The sequence below is a fragment of the Bombus pascuorum genome, chromosome 7, assembly GCF_905332965.1.
Source record: "Bombus pascuorum chromosome 7, iyBomPasc1.1, whole genome shotgun sequence".
In the NCBI taxonomy this organism is placed as follows: domain Eukaryota; kingdom Metazoa; phylum Arthropoda; class Insecta; order Hymenoptera; family Apidae; genus Bombus; species Bombus pascuorum.
In genome coordinates this window covers 9,937,626-9,954,679 of record NC_083494.1, presented here as the reverse complement: position 1 = coordinate 9,954,679, position 17,054 = coordinate 9,937,626, and the positions used below count along the sequence as shown (strand labels likewise).

General features: G+C 40.6%; 1 long non-coding RNA gene across 1 annotated transcript in view; it reads left to right on the top strand.

Annotated features, from left to right (window-relative positions):
- The window catches only part of LOC132908601 (uncharacterized), a 46,374-nt gene extending 29,337 nt beyond the window's left edge, over nt 1-17,037 (top strand). The window contains exon 2 of the long non-coding RNA XR_009658381.1: nt 14,948-17,037. This is a non-coding gene — a long non-coding RNA (uncharacterized LOC132908601). The remainder of the gene's footprint in view (nt 1-14,947) is intronic.
- Nucleotides 17,038-17,054: the final 17 nt, after the last annotated feature.

The following is a 17,054-nucleotide window of genomic DNA, read 5'->3' as shown; positions in this document are numbered from 1 at the left end:
CTCTCTTTCCGCTTTTATCAACGAGGGCAACCGGTTTCGCAATATTCCATAGCCGATACGAAATCACATGCTACGCTAAACTTGTGTTTCCCATCGTGAGCCTGGACCTACGTGCACGTGGAAAAATTCTTTATCGTGTGTTTCCAGTTTCCTAGCTACGCCTCGAGACGTAAGTAGCCGTGCGACGATAATTTGCCGGATTTTGCACGCCATTCCGCCGCTCCTTCGCGCCACCTTCCAACCTTCCAGTCGCGATACGCAAACGTGGAACTGCTCCAGATGCGCGAAAGGGTAAAGGTTATCCGTCCTGAGTCACTGTAATATCGGAATGTAGTGGAATCAACAACTGTCTTTTTATTGTTGTGAATTTTCTAGGTGGAGTAATAATTGTAAACTTGTCAAGTTCAAGGTCGAAATTACAATAGTTGAAATACTATTGCTGCATGGCAAAGTGATATTCCTCTGGCCTGAACAAGTTACAAATCTGAAGTTCTGAAAATCATGTACGTTGCTGTGAAAGTTAATTTAAATAAAGTTATATTTATATTGAAGAAGAAGTGTAAAATATGTTTCTTCGTACATTTTGATAGCCACGGAAATTTTACATGTTCAGTTAGTACAAAAGGGCGATAAATTCTGTATTGAAATTCTTACTGTCTTTCTCTAGAATTGAATAAATTAGATTTCGCACAATCCATTGAAGCAACATTTAAACTGGGATTCGATATGGTCAATGTTGACTTATTCAGAAGTTATCAGGTTCCACGAACTATCGTTGCTGTGCGGATGCTGTCCATATCCAGTCGATGCAATAAGATGTGTATTTTTAGATCATCAATAACCTATTTTTGCTCCAGTTCTAAAGTCGACGGAGGGCCACTTCAATTAGGTCGGTCTTCAAGATTAAAGGTTATCTACAAGTGACTCACCGATCAGGAAATCTTCCAGTATCGTTGATTCATTCTATTCGTTCATATTCTATCTAAAATACGAGAAGATGATTCTCGGAAGAAAGATCGCTCGAGCGAATCGACTCAGCAAGGTTATACGCGAAATGGCTGTTATTATTCTCTAGAAACTGCCAGTTTAGTTCATGAAGAAAAAATATCTGTACTCCATTCTCGTTTCCAGCTGAAACTCCGAAAGTTTGAATGGCTACTACGGTTGTTTGCTGATGAATCAGTATTAAAGGTGTCTTAGCTGGACGACGAACAAAATTCAAGGAAATTTAATTTATTTTGTTGGAATATCTCCCTTTTGTCAGAGCTTCGCGGGCTTTCCTTATACCGTTAGGTAATGCGAAAAGCTTACCAAGTTCCGAGTCTGGAGATCCCGGATCAGTTGCTAATAGATCGTTGGTTAGAAATCTCCCTTTTGATTTATGAAGTTCCAAGACATTTGCATAATACTACTATAAGTGGCGAATATTAATTCCGCTACTCCTTTCAAACGAAACAATCTCCATTTTTCATCCACAATCACGATTTTCTACCATTAAACAATTTCTTAAGTTTCATCTGCCGTTTCAACACTACGCTGAAGTTTTTCTTAAAAATGTTAAAAGTTTTTTCTTGTTTAAAAGAAAGGTGAAATTGGAACGTAAAAATTCTAACATTATCTAACAAAAAAAAAAAAATAAAAAAATAAAAAGTCCTAATTATCTATGAACGAATCTTTCTATCTTTAAAAACTTTCAAAGTTGCATTTTTCCTGCTAATTTTATATTAAAATTTTCCATATGACGTTGATGGTATTTCTGTTTCATGAAACATCAACGAGATAGAATGAACATAAGCAGCCGTGTTAGAAATAGAAAAATTAGATCATCCATAGATTGAATCATTAATTTTCACTTTTCTCTTATCGACGAAACTAAATCTCGTAAAAATTCTGAAGCCTCTCCGTGTTATCAATTTTCAGAGTATTTCTCCAAAGCTTCCTATCTACTTTCTATCACGGCACTTCCTGTATACGTTTGCAGACCAAGTGATTTGTAGCAGGAACTTGTAGTATCTCGACTTCATCGCAGAACAAACGTGCTTAAGTGTAACTTCGCGGGCGTACTACATAAACGTCGTGATACGGCCGCGGAATCGTTTCGTTTCTGCACGTGCGAGCGGTCGGTGCTATCGAGACCCAATAACATGGTTGAAACACCTCTGTGGAAGCATTTATCGAAGGTGGAGCGCACGCTTCTTGGATAGGAAGGAGTCGATTGTTGCCATCGGGGACAATAAGATTGGCAACTTCGTAAAATTACTCCGGGAAAAAAGTTGAGAATCTTTTTGATTGAAAGTATGTAGCTATGATCTGAAACTTTATTTCCTCGCGAGAAAAGAATAACTCCTTGGTCGGTCCTCTTCATCGTGAAATATTCTTATTTCTTTATGCGAGATACTTGAAAAAGTTCTATCGAGATGGGACATTTAAATCGACGTCGTGGCCCCCGCAAGTTTTGCGATTTAAGAGGATTTTAAATATATCGAATAGAATATTTTATGCCTTGCCGTGTGGTCAGGATTGAAGATTTCGTTTCGAGAACTTCGAATCTGGGTTATTAAAGGAGTTCTTATATCTTCCAGAGTGGTAGACGCGGAAAAGATTCGGATTTAATAAGTAATCGAAGTTTCCGTGAAGATTAAAGAAGACTTTGAAATCCCAGCCACTCCTAAAATGTTAATAATGTACATTAAAGTTGATAAGCACGTGAAAAGGTGATTGAAATGCGAGGAGAGTGAAATTCCTCGATAGTGGTAACGAATACCTGGATTTGTATTAAATTACCTTCAAATCAAATTTGTTTATTAGAATCGTATTTATTTGTTGAATATTACAAATAATATCGCCATTGATTCTTAAAACACTATTTTATTGTACGTAGAATTTGTACGAAAAATCTCACATCAATTAATTTTTAAAATACTTATAGGACAGTCTATCCATTTTCAATCTCTAATCTGAAAAATCGTACGTTTCCCTGGACCATACTGCATCCTCAACATCTAGAATTTTTCAGAAGTCGATAATTTATCCAAAAATTAAACACGCTAATTACCATTCAATGTTCAATAAAAAATAAAAAAAAAAGCATTTCAAACAGCCAATTTCCTTTACCGGGATGAAACTGATACAAGAGTGTCTGTGGTTAATTGCCTCTCGATAGAAGCACGATGTACCTATGGACGTCTGTATCTTTGTCTCTGTTCGTCCGTAAAGAAGAGTATCTCCTTGGACGTCGAGTGGTGGTCTCTCGAAAAGAGGAAAAGGAGACCAGTGCAATCGCGACTTTCGCCCTTTCGCGACTCCACGGAAACTTTAAAGCTCTCCCCTTTGGCTCATTCACCGGATGGAAAGTTCAAAAAGTCAATTAACCGCTCGTGCTACCTTTTGCCGTCGATCGAACAGTAATAAGCGGGAACGAGTGAAGTTATAGAGCTCGAAATAAGTATAAAGCCAGGCCAGCCACATCGGTCTCAACGACGTCTGATTTGGATTAATGAAGTCGTTCCATCACCCGACACAAACGTCACTGTACAGCATTCAAACGACGGTTTCTCTATTGAAAATGTCTCTCTGTTCATCGACAAGGCACCGTTTCTCTTCTTCTCTGTGCCCTGATTGCTTGGGACAATTGTGTTTTCCAGAGTGATCTGTGCCACTTTTATAAAACGGATGCTTCGGAACCATTAGTTAGACCAAGAATCCCTGGATGAATATTGTTACCATGTGGGAAAATTCATTGGAAGGTTACATTTTGTTAATGCGACAAATGTTATTTGAATGGTGGAACGAGACTACTGCACAACCATTTGAAACTAAATTGAACTTATGTAAGAGGATCCAAGATCGATGAAGATCATGTAGGAGACATCAAAAGCTCATTGAAATCGGAATCATGACATAGCTATCTCTCAAAGAAATTTGAAGATCATTCGGGGTTATTCGAGAATCGTTCAAGGTAGCGTTAAAGCTACGCGTACTTGTCAAGGGTCACGTGAGGGTGCTTAAGGTTAGGTCAAGGTGTGCGAAGGTTCATTGAACATGACGTAAAGATCTTCCAAGGCTGTTTCGTATCGTGTCAAGGTTATTCCAAAGCGGTATGAAAGTTATAAAAGATAATTACAAAATTACTTGAAGGTCTTTTAAAATTGATTTATTTACTAAAATTAATACACGAATCCTTTTTAAAATCCTGTTTAAAATTATATCAATTTTAGAGACACCGATACGACATCACGTAACGCATATTGCCGAGGTTCGCGAAACCAAAATTCTGTCCAAATAAACGCAACAGAGAGATACATCGCGGATTCGCATGAATTATCAGTGTGGATCACGGCATGAATTTTTCATTAATCCCCATCGTTCTCGGCAGTCTCTCTCTCCCTCTCTCTCTCTCCCTCCCTCCCTCCCTCCCTCCCTCCCCCCCCCCCCCCTCTCTCTCTCTCTCTCTCTCTCTCTCTCTCTCTCTCTCTCTCTCTCTCGTTGGCTCTTTATGTGCTTATAATTAAAATTGATCGGCTTAAAAGAAGAAGCCGATATTAATTACACACGTTGGCGTTGGATAATTAAATACACAGTGCTCAAACGCCACAAATTTCGTCGATATCCAACGGAGCCTTCCGCGATTCCGAGGCACGCGAGTGTTCGATGCATATTTCAGCGACGTACCGATGCGAAATTTTCACGAAAATAAAAGAGCCACCCCCTCATCCCACCTCTATCCACCATGTTCGTGGCTATCGATGGCATCGCATTCATTCACGTCGACGCCAGGCCGTAATTAATAACCCGTTTTAATCAGGCTACGTGTGCTAGCGCGCGCGCGCGCACGACTGAGATCACGCTCGTTTCATCGGAAAAAAAAATCTCCACTATGGAGTAAAAAAGGAAAAATGATCTGATTTATAGTTGAGAGCGTTCTCAAAATAAAAGCGTGTCGAGAAAGCAAGATCGGTGCTGAATGAGCCGGAATATGGGATAGAGATGGATAAATTGGACAGGGAAGATGTGTACAGTAGCGCATGAAAGTATTTACCGTGGAAAATTTCTACGAATAAATCGTGTGTGTCTAAGGAAACTTTTTACAATTTTATTAAAGCTATATCGGGTTTATGTCGGTAAAATTTGAAACCAATTTGGAAATGTATACGAGCCAAGTATCATGCTATCTCCGTAAATTGAAATTTAATTCACGATGTTTCGCGAAAAATCAAGTGCGTAAATAAAATAACTTACCTATTATGTTAAGTATTACGATCGATATCTGTGAAGTATCGAAAGAGACGGGACAAACTTACGTTTAATCCCAATATCAAATAAAAAGAGAATTTTGTTTAAATTGCACTGATTTCGAATTTGAAAACTGCTTTCCTGTAGAAGCTAAAGATACAATTTATTCATAATATAACAGATGTGCATAGAAGTTTCGTATAAGCGTTCGAATACTTTCGTGAGCCATTGTACGCGGAGAGAAAGAAAGAAAGGATAGCAGGAAGAGAGTGATCGACGTTAAGTCGAGCGGCTGACTCGATTATCGTTTCCCCGGTCATTAAGGAGAAACGTCATTTACCTTCGCAGCAGAAGCATCCTCTCGCGGGCGCGGATTAAGATAAGCGATTACGTCACGATCGACACCGTCACGCTTTCGAATAAATCAACGTAGCTGGGTGTCGCCCGACGAAAAGCCGGACGTTCAATTAAATTCCATTAAATCATTAATTTTCCACAGGCGAGCTTCCATTAATTCCGCGTATCTCCGTTGGTCTTTGGTCCAATGTACCATGGATAAGGTAAAATCCGGCGACGATCGATGTTACCGAATTATCGATGATCGCGTCGAGTTTTTCTCTTTATTCTTTCATCGTCGTGTCACGAGCGGGATCTTCGATTTATTCTCGTTGATTTATTCGAGAAAGTTTCTCTTAGAACGTTACATTGTAACTTGCGAGAATTAACGAACGCAGCACGTAATGTCTGCATGGTAATTAATGTGCAATCTCCTTCGTTATTTTAGTAATTTCATTATGGTTGATTGTGTTGGTGTTTTGCTGTGTGTACGTGTATTTGTTGTATATAACGTAGACTCATCGTTGGGATCATTAACAACGAAAAAGTTGGAGAGAATCATTGGCTTCCATTGCGCGATATAACAGAAACTGCAGCCGCCATCAATCGCGAAATTACGGTTAACGTTAACGTGACCAGTTTCCATTCATCAGGACCGAGACCGTGGCTACGATCGATAATGACTATCATGGATCACGCTTGCTCGATTCAATTTCCCGCGACGTCTTCACGCGACGCCGCATCTTCCACCGCATCACGAGGGTCGTTTCCTACACTTTTTCTCTCAAAATTGATATCGTACTTTATCTTGGTATATTCGAGAATTATTACCGGTTGTATCAACTTTCTATCAGGGCTTCTTGCAGAATTGAATTAATGTTACTGAATAAATATTACAAATCGCAAGTTGTAAGTTACTAGTGCAAATAAATTCTCTGTGACAAGAACAAGTTTGCTAATAAAACAAATTGGTAATTATTTACAAAGCGGACGACCTCACCGATTTCAGAGACCTTCAAACATGTCGTCAGGATCAACATCCGAACAATCTTTCCCGATACAGATTACCTTCACTTGGCTTTCTTTTCCGAGATATTCGCAAAAATTTCGGTTTCGATGACAGTACGATTTTGATAATCGAACAATCACATTTTTGAATATTATAGCTCAAACGTTCCCAATTTCGAATAACGATAATGTAATATAAAGCATAATATGCACTATATATCTATCTATCTTAACTTATTTCACAGTAGCGTTTCTAAACTTAATCCATTTTATTTCCTACGTGAGTTGAAAATGGCTATCGAAAACTGTTAGAATTTAATCTTAAAGTTAAGATTAATAATCTGTGGAAGACACAATGTTTATGTTAGAATAATATTCAGTGATATTTACTAAACAGAACTACAGAACCAAATGTATATAAGCGAGTGATATGGTATAATTAACAACGTATGCAGATTGTTGACAGTTGGCCAGTTACTCTCAGACTAGACTTAGGTAGTGACCCATGATTTCTTAAATATTTTGAACCCCACTCTCTATACAGTAATGAGTATGATCTGTGTAAGTGTCCTGTTCAAATGCCTGTTCATAAAAGATATAACCTAGAAAAAACGAAGCTGGCACCCCGCTAGGGGTAGCCACCCACATGCTATATTTATTTTTATTTTTATTTTTTTTTTCACCAATAAGATATAACACTCTACCAAATGTCCATAAGGACAAATTGTAAAAAAACCAAAATAAAATAAAAAAAAAAATGCCTGTGTAGGTGTCTGTGTAAGAGTATTTGTGCCTTTGCGTCTAATATCGTTGTATTCCAACAAAAACGAGTCAATCAAGTTGTGCCATATAAAATGTATCGATCGAGTTTCCGTGTTACTAATTTATTACTTTATTTATTATCTCAAGCAACCAAATAACAGAATGATATCGAATACGAACAATGCTACCCAAAGTTACAAAATAAAATTCTTTATCGTAATTATTCTTCCCGATTCATAATAATCACGAGCAAATTAAACCATGTGATCAGTGTTTCAATGCTTAAACATTCAACGCTTACACACATATCAAAACTTAATCGATCACGTTTCCAATTCAACGTTCCACGAATACCGAACGAATTGAAATTAATATTTCACTGAGAAACGGGATTTCACTGAGATAGAGTTTCATCAGCAACTCATGGAAGGAAGATAGACGAGACTCGATGGCAAATTAAGTAGAAACGGCGGATTCGTGAGATGTCGTTCGATTTTTCTCGTGCGCGAGGATCCATTACGATGATTGCCAAGATTTTCAACTAGCAAGGGGGATGATGCAAGGTGAATTATGGGGAATATCGTAGGATCATCCGCGCGCAAAAACCGCTTCGTCGAGAGGTAAATCGAGCGGCATCAATTAGAATTGATGGATGAAAAAGTGCTGGTTGATCGTGACCCGTCTCTCGTACATGCCGCACGATGAAAGATGAGCCGCAACAAGAAGATCCTCCGGCTGGATATTAATTGCCCCGTGTTTGCGGAATCTTCTCTTGCTACATGAATCTCGGCGTCCGCGATGGATGGCCCGATGGCGAACGCAAACACCATGTCTTCCGACCGGTCAGGTAGGAATCCAGTGATTAACAGTGTATCTATGCGTGTTTCTCGATTCCTTTACAGTTTTTACCACTGACAAATTGAAATCGAAGAAGACAAGTTCTAATGATGATTCAGGATTTAGTACCGAGATAACGAGCATTAACCCTTAACTACAGATGTTCGTATCCTTAATATTGCCACAGACGTGTAGTTTCGCTAATCACTGTGTTTTAAGAATTAGTTTAATGTAACTATTCTGTTTAATGTACGATGTTTCATGTAGATGAAACTGAGAGAAATTATAATTTGTTTCATAAGATTTATTATAACGTCGAAGCTGTTAAAATTGTCTACTAGATTATCGTATTGAAATAAAAACTCCTATTCAATTTGCAGTTAAGGATTGACAGTATTACCTGGCCAGTAAATAACTTACTTATAAATTTGTTGGTTCTAAATTCGTTTAATTATCTCTATATCCTAAAACGCCCCTTCAAAATACATTTGGTTCTCGACGTAATTACATCTAAGGAAACCGGCATTTGTTATTCTAATTCACAATTTCTCCAGATGTATCATTTTTGCCTAATAGATACATTAAAGACTCTTTGATAGATGTAGAAGCAAGATACAACCGAAATAGCTCACTGTTAGTATCAGATTTCAAAGTCCAAGCAGAAAGACCTAATCCACTGCGAATGTAAATCGAGAAACGGGACACGCAAACAAGAAGCAAACCGATGGCACAAGGTTCGAGAAGAAAAGAAAAGTAGAGACAAAAGGTCGATGACAGAAGGCGGACGAGAAGAAAATCCGGGCGTAAAGCAACGCTTTCCATCGTCTCCGACGAGCTGGAAAACGGACGGCCATTGTGAACTGGCGAACGAATTAAGGTCGGATAGATCTTTCCACTCTTGCGAAACGAGAGCAAGGAAACAAGCGCGAAAGAGAAGACGGACACGTCTTTGAAGAAAAAGAGGAGAAAGAAAAAAAGGGAAGCTATCGTCGGTATTGCACAAAGGGCCCGGTGTTGTTGAACGCATTGTGCAATAGCCCTACGTTCTAATACACGAGAAACCACGAGGCTGTCAAGAGAGCAAGTCCCTGACCCTCTCCAGTCAGGAAGAAAGAAGTGGACAGAAGTAAAAAACCGCTGCCACGGAATCGTTCGTTACTTTGGACCGTGTGGATCGTGGAAGATGTCAAGGTGGACAGGACAAGGAACGAGGGACAGAAACGTTCGTGGAAGAAAGGAAGAGGGTAAAACATGGGAGTCCGGTGGCCTGCAGCTGCCTGATAGAGCGGTCTTCGCCGATGCGCGAAATCGACGAAATCCGCACCTGTGGAACGAACACACAGGTCCAGCCACGTCCCTTGTAACCGTGGGTGAGCCGTAGGAACATCCAGTATCGATGGGCGTCTCCTGAAACCCTCCGTTGTATCGGTCCATCGCTTACCTATGGATTTGTGAATGGCTCTCAAGTTTATGTAGGATGGCATTGGATATTGAAAAGCTTAAAATATCGTATAACAAAGATATTTATATGCAATCTTGAATATGTACTTTTAAATTATGAAATTGTTTCAACAATGTAACTTCTATATATTGCTTCGTTTTTCGTTTATCGGTATCGTTTGTTGCAAATTGGATGCATCTGAAATTTGAATTGTTTCATCAACTTTCATCGACACGCGTATAATTTAACTTAATCCGATGGATCTTTACATTGGCAGATTTTTATTCCTCGTTTTTATGATACTCGAACGAAGTAAAAAATACTCGTATTATTTTAGTCTTTTACATCTTCCAGTTATTTCATGGTATTACGCACTTCAAAATTGAGAAGGTGTAGAAGATCGAGACTTTATTTTCGTAATCGTAAACGATATAAAAATTCTTCTTTCTTTTCTTTCATCCTCGAGATTACAATTAAAACCATGCTATCTAAGAAAAGATTCGAGCCATTAGGTACTTGGAACACATTAAGATCAAGAGAATCGTTCAATCTTTCTACGCTTTCGGGTCTTGCTATCTCTCCCAAACCCTACCAAATTGGAATAACGGGCGTCATGTCGGAAAGCTTGCAAGCCAAGAAAGTTGAATGGTCATCGTCAGCTTTTCTATCCTTTCTTCCTCTCTCCGCTCTCCTGGAAGCATCTTGCCGAGAACGAAATGGAGAAAGCAACCCCATCTGTCTATTAATCAGATCTTTTGTGGCCGTTATCGATCACGACTGTTCGCAGTGGGAGGGTATCCACGACACGTTCAACATCGTTCTTTCCATGGTACAGTTCGTGCAGGTATTTTTCAGGTAGAGCCACACGCTGCGCCGTCGAAAGGTTACGCGACTTGTTTTCGACCATGGGAGCCACTCGTCGCCGGAATATTAATTATGTTAATTACCAGGCCGATGAGACCGTTCGACGAGCGGAACGTGCTAAATGAGTTTCGTTAGTTACGACTGCAGCCCCTTCACGGGCAGATAACGCGTCGCCAGGACGTGGAACACGCGTGCTACACGACGCATACCTGGGTGTCCTCTTATTTTGCGCCCCCAAACCGATTCAATCGCCGCCTCGACACACTTTATGCTCGGAAATTTCTTGGGATGAGTCCGGGTTATAACAGCCACGGTAAGAACATACGTAGCTGTCTCGAAAGGTGTTTATGCGTGTCTTCGCAACACGCGCGGCAGTTAACGCAGGCTCGCGAGAGAATGTTAAGTATTTTATTGAGGAAATGAAGAAATCGCAGATTTCGTCGAAGATCGTAATGCTGCGTTCACATTGGCGTTTTTAAACAAATCACAAACTGGTCACGGGGTATTCTTAGATCGTGCGGATACATTCCCGAGTAATGAGCAATGAAATTGTTAACTAATGGCGAATACTATTCGCTTTTGAATCAATGGTAAAGAAAGCTAGCTGAAGGAATGATCGATTCAGATTTGGTCAGTTTATACTATCGTGGAATAACTTCTCTTTGTCATAATGTTAACAATTCGCTTGTATTTCCATTATTCGATGAGTTCGATTGAGATCACGTAATTTTATCGTATATATCTATGTTGGTAATATTTCAAGCCACAGACGAACCACACACAAAGTCAAGCCTCAAGGTTTCACACATTAGAATGAAGATCAAACGAAGATCAAAACAAAAAATTAGAATGAAATCAAAGATTCATAGTGAGCCTACTTATTTTCCTACTCACGAGTTATTCGTAACATTCAGGATAGGTACGAGGGTAACTCGCAAATTTTTCATAAACAGTTCTACGCGAACATAATACATTATACGTGTTTCTATTACAACCAATGGTTATTTTCGGAATATTAGTATCCTCCAGCTGTTCTCAGGATCGGTCAACTAAATCTCTCAAAGCGACGTCGTCATTCACCGCGCTTTTAATCCCTCAAAGCGTACACGGGTTGTCCCTGTGTGACACACGAAGAGGAGAAAAGGAGGGTACGGGCAAAGATCAAGGAAGTATGATGGCGTTCGCGTTCCATAGTGGCCGTAGAAACAAAAGGAGGCAGTATCCTTCCCTTTGTCTCACGAGGGCACACCCTGGCGATGTGTGCCGCTGCATTATTCGCCGGTGACTCGATATTATATCCAACCGAGACGAGTATTGATGCGAAGGGAGAACATGCCGCTCTTCTTCGACCTCTAATGGCACGTTGGTTTTCTGAAAGCAGGCGACGAGTCCACCTAGGCACTGCTCTAACCCGGCAATTTTGGTGCCCCACAATCTGCCAGATTGCATCCCGCCTAGAAGGCGAATTATCCTTCTCGTTCTTTCTCTTTCTATCTCCTCATAATCTATATACGGTATTCGAAGGAACGAACAGTTAGAACTCCACCTTTTCCCACTGCCACTTTTGCGGCGCTTGTAATTCCGAAACCAGACGTTTCTCTCTTCCTCGATTTCCACCGTAGTTATTGGTGTCTTCGTTTGGCAGGGAGGTCCTTCTGACTATCGGAATAATGACAGAGTTTCGTGGGTTTCCGGGAACGAGAAACAGATTACGTTTATTGCGACGATCGGTCGAAGGATGAAATACGTGCGATTTTATATCTATCAGGATGACAAACTGATCAACTTCGGTTTTTTGTCAATTTCATTCGTCAACTCCAATTTTGTTACGTTTATTTTTATTACAAAAAGAAGAATAACAACAAATTTCACGAATAGTGTTTGCAACATCATCGCTTCTTTCTGCCTATCAATCCACAGAACTGATCAATGTGGCTGCTGAACAACTCATATATCTAGCCTCTTCTCTATCCAGATATCACAGCCAAGATGATGAAGACACTCCGCCTGAACGAGGAAAAGGAACACCAGAGTCCCCTGACTACTGAAAACTCCAATCCATCTCTCCCCCCGCAATAAAAAAGAAATCCTTTCTTCCTTGTCGAAAGAGTCAAGAGAAGGAAAAAGAGTTGCTTTCGACTTCCCAGAAGAAAGACTGGCTCTGCCAGGAAAGTGAACAGTTGGCGGCAAGCAGCCGCAAGTCAGAACGAAGAAAAGAAAGGAAGGAAGGAAACGTCGTGGCGGCGATTCGACGCGCATTCTCGGAGCGCGTGCCCGGCAATTTTGCGGCTGGAGGACGCCTTCACAATTAGCGGTATCTACCGAATGGCGCGCAGCGCATTCTTGCTACGGACCTGGGTCCCATGCGGCAACCCCTCAAGGTCTTTCCCATCTTCTCCTATCCGCGGTTTTGTCGTTAGGCATTAATTGAGCCCGGCCCGTGAGATTACAGAGAAAGAATCCTTCGTCTACAGAGATGGTATATATCCGAGAAACCGAATGAATTTCTGCCCGCGGTGTGTCCCCGCCTATTCCCTTCTTTCTTTCACCCCCGAACCAAGCTCTCTCTTTCACGACCGCGTTCCTCATTTTCTTTCTTCCCCCGGCCAGAACGTCGAGAAGCAACCTGTTATTAAGGGACCCTGCCGATTAGATTGCGCTAATGGCGAACCGCTGTCTCCTCGGAGCAGAAGAATCGACTAGTCTCTTTCTAGGCTCTGAACCGTCTCTTTTTTCATCCTCACTTAGGATCTCGTGTTTCCAAGGATACATAGTAGAGTGAAAAAAATATATCGGTGGATGTCGAAGCGTAAAGGGATATGAATATCTTGGGATTGTTATAAATAGAGAATGAGATTTTATATTAAACACGAGAGACATTCAAACAACGAGTCAAATATTATTACTAATCTTCTAGTGGTTTTAAATGCAACTCCTAGGTAGATAGCCAAATAAATCCTACTTCGTTCGAATCATCAATATTTCTCTGAATTTTTATCAGTCAATTGACCATATCTCTTCCTTGGCTTCGAGGCTGTGACGTACTCTGGTTTCGTGGGATTTTAAGATTTAGTATTAATGGTTTTCTTAGAAGTAGAGGTACAGAAGAGACACGAAGGTGAACGTTTTTTCTTAAGTGGAATACTATGATTCTTTTATCTACCCTTATTTTTAATCTATGACTAAAAGTCGTTTAAGGTTACTGAAGATTACCTACGATGGAAAATAATTTATTCAAGGAACCTTCTACGATTTCTACTCATATACATACACGGTACAATAGATATCAAACATCGAGTCGTCATTTTCTAGTAGTATGTTTCTACATGTATAGTACATATATTCTCTATAACACAGAATTATTTCCATTTGCATTCATACGAATCACGTCATAAATTAATTGCACGAAATATATAAATATTGTTCCGCATATGTTTTCCATGTCAATAAAATCAATTTGAACCAACATATCAAAGATCTTTTCAATGGTTCCATATCGAGAGGATTAAAAGAATGGAGCAGACGCTCTCAGCAGCCTCTCAGTATATACCAAAGCACCTTCCAGACTGTCGCGTTTCACAAACCACAGCAACCAGTTCGCAAACTAACCGATTCGATTCTCCTCTTCAACAGCGACACGCCATATGCTCGCTCCACTCGACGCGCTGAAAAATTCTAAACCATTGCCGGGTACACACGGTTTCCCCGCGGCGATCGACAGAGTCGAATCGTATCGAGTACAATAACTGCCGGGGAAAATTAGGGTGTACCGTACAGCCGGTCGATTTCGAAGAAAAGAAAAAAAAATTGAGAAAGAAAAAGAGAGAAAAATAGCCGGTCGCCGCGTTCATTACACGGCCGTTTGCGAATCGTTGCTCGCGACACAGAGCTGGCAGCGGGGTGACACAATTGTGAACGAGTGGCGAGTAACTCGAGTAGGCACTCTGCGATCTCCGCTCTCTCCCGCTGCGGGATACGTGGCCATGCAACAGGCTTTATGCGCCCGTTGCGCCACTTATGCAATCGTGAATGCGCCGCAACCCCGCGAACACGTTCCTCCGCATTTCAATAGGCCGAAGGCTTTGCCCGCGCGGCTATTCAACGCGATTCCACCGAACAGGAATAACGAGTCCTACCCGCTGACTATCGATGCGTTTGTCTTTATCCAGAATGGTATAATATGGAATCGAATAAAGCGAATTTTCCTACTATTTCTAAGGAAAATGTTTAATGGTATAAACGGACTGATTTGATTTTGGTTGATTTTGAGGAAAATCCAATGACGAGTGCTATGCATTTTTACATTCTGATACGTTTTACCGTAGAAATGTTCTATCTTTAGAACTAACGTTCTAATGGATTTTCTTCCACAATACAACCGAATATTTCATCCATTCGACTTTAACCGCAATCTTCCTTAGTAGATCTCCTCTTATTCCACACGAATATGCAATTCTTCGTTTTCAGGTCAGCTTAGAAAATCCTGCACGCGCAATGCGGATTTCGATCGCCATGCTGGTCGAAATGGCGAAACTCGACCGGGACTCGACCCAGATCCTGTGCCCGAAAACAGAAGTACAATCAGCAGCGAGTAACGGGGAGTTGAAACGGCGGTACTCGAAAATTCAACGCGCTGCAGGCATTCGAAACGAGCCATATGGGTAAATCGAGCCACCAACGGCAGCTTTCCATTGTGTGCAATACGACAACAATATAATAAAAATAATTTCCCGGAGGCAGAAACGTCGCCAGGGTATTAGCGAGCTAATGAAACGTGAGTTGGAGCGTAGCCTCTGGTGTCGCGTTTCCGGAAGACGGGAGGGGACGACTACCTTTCGGACGGAAGCCCGGGGAACGTGGTTACGAAAGCAAAGGGGACGAAGCAGAGAAAGAACACGAATAAAAGAAAGACAGAAAAGAGAAACCCGATCAATTTATTTATTAAACGTTTTTCATGCCTTTGTCGTAGCCTGTCGAGTTCCCACGGGAAATACGAGGCGCTTAAAAGAGTGCTCCCGAGTTTGGCGAATCTTGTGCGGGAGGGAATCGCCACGAACCGACAGGATGCCGGCAGATCAACCAAAGATACCTACCCCTAATGGAATCACGACCGACCTACCCGAATTTGAGAAGAAACCAACATATCTCGCGAGATTCATGGGATTTTTGTTCCGTGTGTGCACGATCAACTCGATTGTCTCGAATTACATACAATGACTACAGCAAATACTGTCACACATCCTTAATTGCCAACCAAGCGTTTATTTCGAAGGTTCTACGTTTAATTTTTCAATTTTAGAGAATCGATTTGATTTTGAGTAGTTTCGAGGAAATTGTTCGTTTGTGGGTAAAGTTCAGAGAAGGAAGGAAGTTTCCAAAAGTTTCAAATTGGGAGGTAATATGGATGTAGGACTATAAAAAATTAGTTACTCAAGATATTCCTCGAAAGTGAAACTAAACAGGAATATTTCATTCGATTACTCGAGCGGGGTAGGTAGAAATCACAACGACGCTTAACGACCACAAATCGAAACGAGGCAATGTCGTAACGCGTTTTCGTGCTTTTAGTGTCGAAAAACGGTCCCGTTCGAACGAAAATAATCTTATTACCCATAAAAACAACGTTTGAAGCGATCGTAAAGAACAAGACGGTAGCCGTAAAAATAAAAAAAATAAAAAAGAAAATGGGAAGACGACGAAGAAAACAAGAAGGGAGTCTACTCTAGGCGGAGGATGCTATCTCTTCCGCCCTTACATAACGCAAGGATTCTAAAGGACGAGATTCGAGACGAACCTGCGTCTCCTTTCGAATTTACGACCAGAGCGACTTTTATGCCACAGATTTGTCCTACAACTTATCGATTCCATTAAGCACTATTAGCAAGCCGAAGCAACTTGGCATCGAGAAGCGGACCTCGAGCGGTCGACAGGCCCTCGACATCGCTTACCTGTTCGTCCGGTTCGCCTCGAGTGGATTCATTTGTTTTAGGAACGACGAGGACGACGGAGATTCGGGCGTTGAGATAAAGGAGTCGATTCGAAGGCCTTCAGGATCTATCTTCGAATATTTCGAATTTGTTTTCCATGAAAGATGACTCTGCTCTTTCATCTTATACGACACAGTCGATTTCATTCGACTTATCGTTTGGAAGATAATAGACGTTCGTCAGAGACGAAATATGCGCAGAATACGTTTTCGTTGAATATCTTCTCGATGATGCAAAGTTTAACTTTATAATTTAACCAGTTAGTCGTTTTAATTATTATACCAAATTCTACTTCTTTTCATTCTTTTTTGTTACATTTAGATAATAGGTAGAGATAGAAATAATAAATGAAGATGAAGATAATAAGCGAAGATAGAGACAATAAGTGGAGATCAGTTTGTCTTGTGACTTAGACATTTCATTATTCTGAAATGCTTGTTAGAACACGCTTTTGGTCTGTAGAACGCATTCATTTTAACCACAGCCTTAGTCACAAATATCGCAGCAAATTAGTCAAACTCAACAATTCACGTTTCATAACCGAGGTCTAATACACTTTGAATAATAAAACGCGTAACATTTTCTTC